The sequence below is a fragment of the Saccopteryx leptura genome, unplaced genomic scaffold, assembly GCF_036850995.1.
Source record: "Saccopteryx leptura isolate mSacLep1 unplaced genomic scaffold, mSacLep1_pri_phased_curated manual_scaffold_22, whole genome shotgun sequence".
Classification (NCBI taxonomy): Eukaryota; Metazoa; Chordata; class Mammalia; order Chiroptera; family Emballonuridae; genus Saccopteryx; species Saccopteryx leptura.
Window position 1 is genome coordinate 1103177 of NW_027095704.1, and position 6192 is coordinate 1109368.

Consider the following 6192-nt stretch of genomic DNA (forward strand, 5'->3'; position numbering starts at 1 on the left):
AGCCCCTTTCAGCCCCGGTGCAAGCTACTCCATCCCCGAGAGATACAGCTAGCAGCCCAGCCAGTGCCAGTAGTACACCCCTGTTACAAACCCCGTCAGGTCCAACCACTGGGCAGCGATTATTAGATCTAATAAAAGGAGGTTTTAAAGCTTTAAATAGCACCCATCCCAACCTTACTGACTCCTGCTGAATATGCTTGCAGGCAGGGCCTCCCTATTACAAAGGGGTCGCAGTCAATGGGAGCTACTATGAGAACAAAAGCCCTTCCCATTGTAATTGGGGCAGGCATCACATGCTTACCCTCCCAGAAGTGACTGGACAGGGGATATGCCTGGGGACCCCGTCTGCCTCAGACAAGGCCCGATGCCTGCAGACTATTTCAATTTCCCCTAACAGTTCCTATTTGATCCCTGAGAAAGGAACTCAGTGGGCATGCAGAACGGGCCTGACTCCCTGTGTGTCCACTCAGGCCTTTAAAAACTCTCAAGATTTTTGGGTAATGGTTAGGATTTTCCCCCGCCTTATATATCATGAAAATGAGGACTTTGAAGAGGCGGTTGAAGGGCAGACCAGGTATAGAAGAGAGCCTGTCACACTCACCCTAGCAGTACTGCTGGGAGCCGGGGTATTGGCAGGAGTGGGAACAGGAGCTGCTGCCCTAGTTGAAGGACCCAGACAAATGGCCTCGCTAGAGTCTGCTATTACCCAGGATTTAAGGGCCATAGAGCAGTCAATAAAAGCTTTAAAAAAGTCACTGACCTCCGTCTCTGAGGTCGTGTTGCAAAACCGACGAGGCTTAGACTTGTTATTTTTAAGAGAGGGTGGTTTATGTGCTGCTTTAAAAGAAGAATGCTGTTTTTATGCCGACCACACTAAAATAGTTAGGGACTCCATGAATAAGCTGAAGGAAAGGCTAAAGGCTAGGGAAAAGAGACTACAAAATCAGCAGGGATGGTTTGAAGGGTGGTATGCCAAATCACCCTGGTTGACTACCCTCATCTCCACCTTAGCAGGACCCCTTATAGTGCTATTGCTAATTATCACCATTGGACCGTGTGTCCTGAATAGACTCACCACCTTCCTGCAGGGGCAAATAGGAGCAGTAAAACTCATGATTATGAGACAACATTATGAGAAATTAGAACAGAACTCAGATCTCTAGGATTAGAGATATGCAACAAAGAAAGGGGGGAATGTAACAGTGGATTCCGTCTGATCTTTTCTGTCTGATCTTTGCTTAACTCATCTTGGCTTGTAAAACAATAACTGGCCCACCTGACCCCTAGATGTTTGCCCAGTCTCCTTGAAGAAGCCGCAGGCATCCGGTGTTTGATTAGGGGCTTATCAGAAAGGCAAGGCCGTAAGCATCTGAGGCAATCAATCACCCTGAGAACCGTTACAACTCCCCTCCCTGAAATTAAGTATAAAACTTGCTTGCTGAAGTTGCTCTTGGCTCTTGGCCATCTCCTTGCCTTGGGCCCGCTCACGAGTGTAATAAACTTTTCTTTGTTTTACCCTGAGTCTAGAATTCTGTCGGTGCGTCCTCGGTCAACAGTGTGTGAGCCTCATTGCCCATTTAATATGGGCAGGGCTCCTGGTATAAAAGGGGCTGCGTGGTGTGTGCTTTGTGTGTCCTGTTTTAATTATCTGTTGTCAGAGCATGGTCTGCACTGGGTTTCCTGATTGCTTTCTTGTGTCTCACCCCCATTAGATCCACCCTTTGTCTTGGTGGGGTATCCTGGGAGCACACACAGCCTTAATTTGTTCATTCTTCATCTCTTCAGTGTGTGGCAGCCCTGTGCACATGCACAGCATTGCCCCCCTCACTCCACACTGGGCCACAAGGTTTTGCTAGCTTTGTGCTTTCTTTGGGTAGAGTAGCCTGACCAGTGACAGCAGCAGCGCCACCAATATCTGCACTTTCTCTGATCAGGCAGTCCAGTGTGCAGACCATAGTCCATTTGCTGGCTCCCCATTTTCCAGGAGGGGTAATGCCAGTAGTGACCACTATTTCTGCACTTTCTCTGGGTCATATAGTCCTGTGGCTGGTACCAGAGTGTTTTGCTAGCTCTGCACTCTCTCTAGGTGGGGCAGCCCCATATGCACATGCAGCTCAGTTGGCAAAGTGTCACCCTGCCATACCTGCCTGCTGGGTTGATACTCGGAAAGAAAAGCTGTCTTTATACAAGCTATGCTGCCCTCCTGATTCTGTTGTATTTAGCTCCAGGAGAGGTGGCTGGGCATGTGCTGTAGTGCCCTGCAGGTGGCCATAGAGCATGAATGGAGCTACTGTCTTCTCTCCACATGTCTGGGAGATGTGAACAGTGGTGCTTTCTGATCTCTTTGGTCCTTGATCTGATTCTTCACCTCCTGCAGAGCTCTCCTGGTTCCTCAGCCTTCTCTATGCATTCTCTCTCTCTCTTTCTCTCTATCTTGTGCAGAAGCTGTTTAATTGTTTCTCAGTGTCTTTCTGGAGGAATTGTTCTAAGTAAGGGGGTACATTGGATGGGTTTTTGTGAGTGTGCAAGGTCAGCGTCCACATGTGCCACCATCTTGGACCCACTGGAGAGTTCTTAAATAAAGTCTGATATTGGCTGCAGCAACAGGCTTCTGCTCTGATATGCTTTTATTCCTCATAGTCAAATGTCTATACAATTATTGAGACATTGGTTTTCCCTCTGACTTCAATTACTTGTTGCATCCAGGAGCATTTTATTTTCACCTTGTTTAGCTTTTTTCTGTGAGGATGGGCATGATAACTTCCAAGCTTCTTACTTGTAAAACTAGAAACAGAAAGTCTTGTGTTAATCACTTTTTATCTCTTGGCTTCCTGTTACCTATTTGTAAAATAAAGGGATCAGATCACTCCTTGGTGCCTAAACTCTCCTCTAGCTTCAGCATTCTGTTCATTCCATAAGCACTAACTTGCATGAATGACAGTGCCAATTTGTGACATTTGCTACCATTCTACAGGTAAACCTGCAAGTGGAAAAAAGAGGCACATTATTTTCAAGTTGTCCCTTAATTATGTTTATCAAATCCAGGAAGTTCAGGAGTTCAAGAAATTCAACATTGTGAAGCCTGTAAGTTCCATATATTCTTTAATGCTGTAAAAATATTTTCTGAATGCTTGGTTAATAGGGAGAACTTTTATCATAAACTTAGGATCTCAAAGAATATGAATGTGTATAATTGCGATGAATCTCTCTCTTTCCTCCCTCATTTTTTCTCTCTAGCTATGATTTGTTTTTCTCTTTATTTCTTTCTCTCTTCCTCTTTCCCTCCCTGGAATTCTGTATCACTGTTCTTTTCATCTCGTTTACCACCTTTCCTTCCTGCCATGCTCATAAAGCCTTTGGAAGTGCCCATCATATACCAGGCACTGTGCTAGGAACTCATATCCGCACTCAATGACTTCCTGTTCTACAATTTTTATTTCTGTCATTTTAACTTTTTAAATTTAAATCTCCTCAATTTATTATAAAATATGATGTTCTTTGATTTGACAAATATATTTTACCAACTTTTTAGTATAAAAAATATAATCTTATTGCAAAAATGCTAAAAAATGATAAGAAAAACAAAACAACAAATTTCCCATAATGAGATATTTACTGTTAATATTATGACATTTTCTTCCCATATTCTCTGTGTACCTATTATATTTCTTTATCTATATGTACCCAGGTAGATTGGGTGTGTGTACATCTGTGTGCATAGATGTGCATTGCACATGAGCATATCTCTCTGTGTCCATGTGTGTCTGTTATTTGTGTATATCTGTATATGTATACAAATGAGTATTTATTCACTCTTCCAATAAACACTGTATTTCTATTATGTGCCAGACACTGTACTTGACATTGGTTGCCCATAGTGAATGAGACAGACTCACTTTCTGTCTTTATGAATACTATGCTGTCATGAGGTAGACAGAGGGAATGAAAAATATACATAAATAAAATAATTATAAATTGTGACAAGCACTGGATTTGGCAGTGAAATTCCTTTGGTCCCAGTTTTGATTGATCATGGCAAGGTCCAATATCTCAGCTTCTTTGAAGACAGAGCTGAGACCTAAATCTTGGTCCTTCAGCAATGCATGTTCTCAGCTATAAAACTGAGAAAATTTACAAGTGAAGAAACAAATACCCTGGGAGGTGTTTTGTGACCAAAATAACCTAGCTTGTAAGTGGTGACTCAGGCTCAGATAAATTCTGGATGCCCAGAGCTTAGCAGGTCTCACAGTCTGGACTGTGGCCATGGCACAAGAAAATGTGCATGTTAGGAAAGGGGTCACTTTGTGCTAAACAATTAGAAACAATGTTTACATCACTGATTCTCAAGAGCAAAGAAAAGACTTCTAGTGTTGTTACTACAGCAGATAGATTATTATTTTATTTTTTTAATTAACTCAGGTTTTCTCTAGTACTTTTTTTCCCAAAAGACAATGGCTTGCTTTTACCAGAGAGCTCAGTAGGTTAGAGCAGGGGTAGTCAACCTTTTTATACCTACCGCCCACTTTTGTATCTCTGTTAGTAGTAAAATTTTCTAACTGCCCACCGGTTCCACGGTAATGGTGATTTATAAAGTAGAAAAGTAACTTTACATTATAAAATTTATAAAGCAGAGTTTCAGCAAGTTAAAGGATATAATAACAATTACTTACCAAGTACTTTATGTCAGATTTTTGCAGTTTGGCAAAATAAATCTTTATTAAAAAACTTACTATAGTTAAATCTATATATTTATACTTTGCATACATAGAAATTACATTAGTTAATTGAATTATTAGTGAGATTCTTGAGGCTGATGCTGGGAAATAAATAAATAATAAATAATAAATATTGAATATCCAGTTCAATTTGTGTGAGGAACAAACAAAGGTCTCCCCTTTCGGAAATTTAGGCAGATTCTTTTGTCATAATATGATTAACAGCACTAAATCCTAATTCCACAAGATATGAGGTAGGGAAAGGTATCAATAAACTGAATACCATTTTCCACATATTTGGATATAAGACCGGCATTTTTTTATTTTGCCATGGGTTTTCATATCTACCACTGTCGAATTTATGTTTACTTTCTTCATCATATCTAGTTTCTAACAGTTCTTCTTGGCAAGTTGTATCAGCCTCTTCAATATGCAGTAAAAGGATTTTTCATCCACTCATATACCTTCAATTTCAAAATATCTTTAAATTGTTTTTCCATATCCAATTTAAGTTTGTGGAGGTGGTTACTCAATCTGTCAATATCATCTGGAGTTACATCATCTTTATAGATGATAATTGAGGAAACTGATAAAATTCTCTCTTCAATAGGTTATGATGAAGTAGTTCAAGTTTGTCAATAAATAATAGCACAATATTTTGGCAACCTATAAGAGTTTTATTAGCTCCTTGAAGCTGCAAATTGACATCATTAAATCTCTTGAAAATATCTGCCAAGTAAAAGGCATCAGTTTTTACTGTTTTTAACTGTTGACACAGATTGGTCTCACTATTACTTTAAAAAAAATTGTATGACACTATTATATAATCCTACAAATCTAGCCAAAGATGTACCCTTTGACAGCCAATGAACATCTGTGTGCAAAAGTAACTTAATAAAATCTTCATTATTGTCCTGGCAAAGCTTCTGAAACATTCTATCATTCCTTGCTTTGGATTTGATGAATTTAATGATGAATGGAGACTTGTACTTAGATTTTTTTTTACAAGATGTTGTCTGTGTACCACACAATGAATACATAAAACATTTGGCACTTTCTGCTTCAAATAAGCAACAAATTCATGATAGTGACCTACCATTGATGGTGCTCCATGAGTAGCATATGCAACAATATTATTCAAAGGAATATTCTTTTTTGTAAAGTATGTTCTCACAGTATTAAAAAGAGATAATCCTTTTGTATCTGTGATATTTATTGAGAATAGCATTTCTTCTCATAATATATTGTTTTTATCAAAATAGCATACATATGCCATCAATAAAGCATCATTATCTGCAATGGTAGATTCGTCCAATTGCATGGAAAATATGTTCATTTTCAACATTAACTGCCATTTTATCAATTCATTGCTTGTACTGTTATTTCTTAGGGGCAACTTTTTAAAATTTGAGGTATATTCTGATGCATTACTGTTGAGATAATTTTTTTATAGAAGGTATTATTACATTTTCTCTAA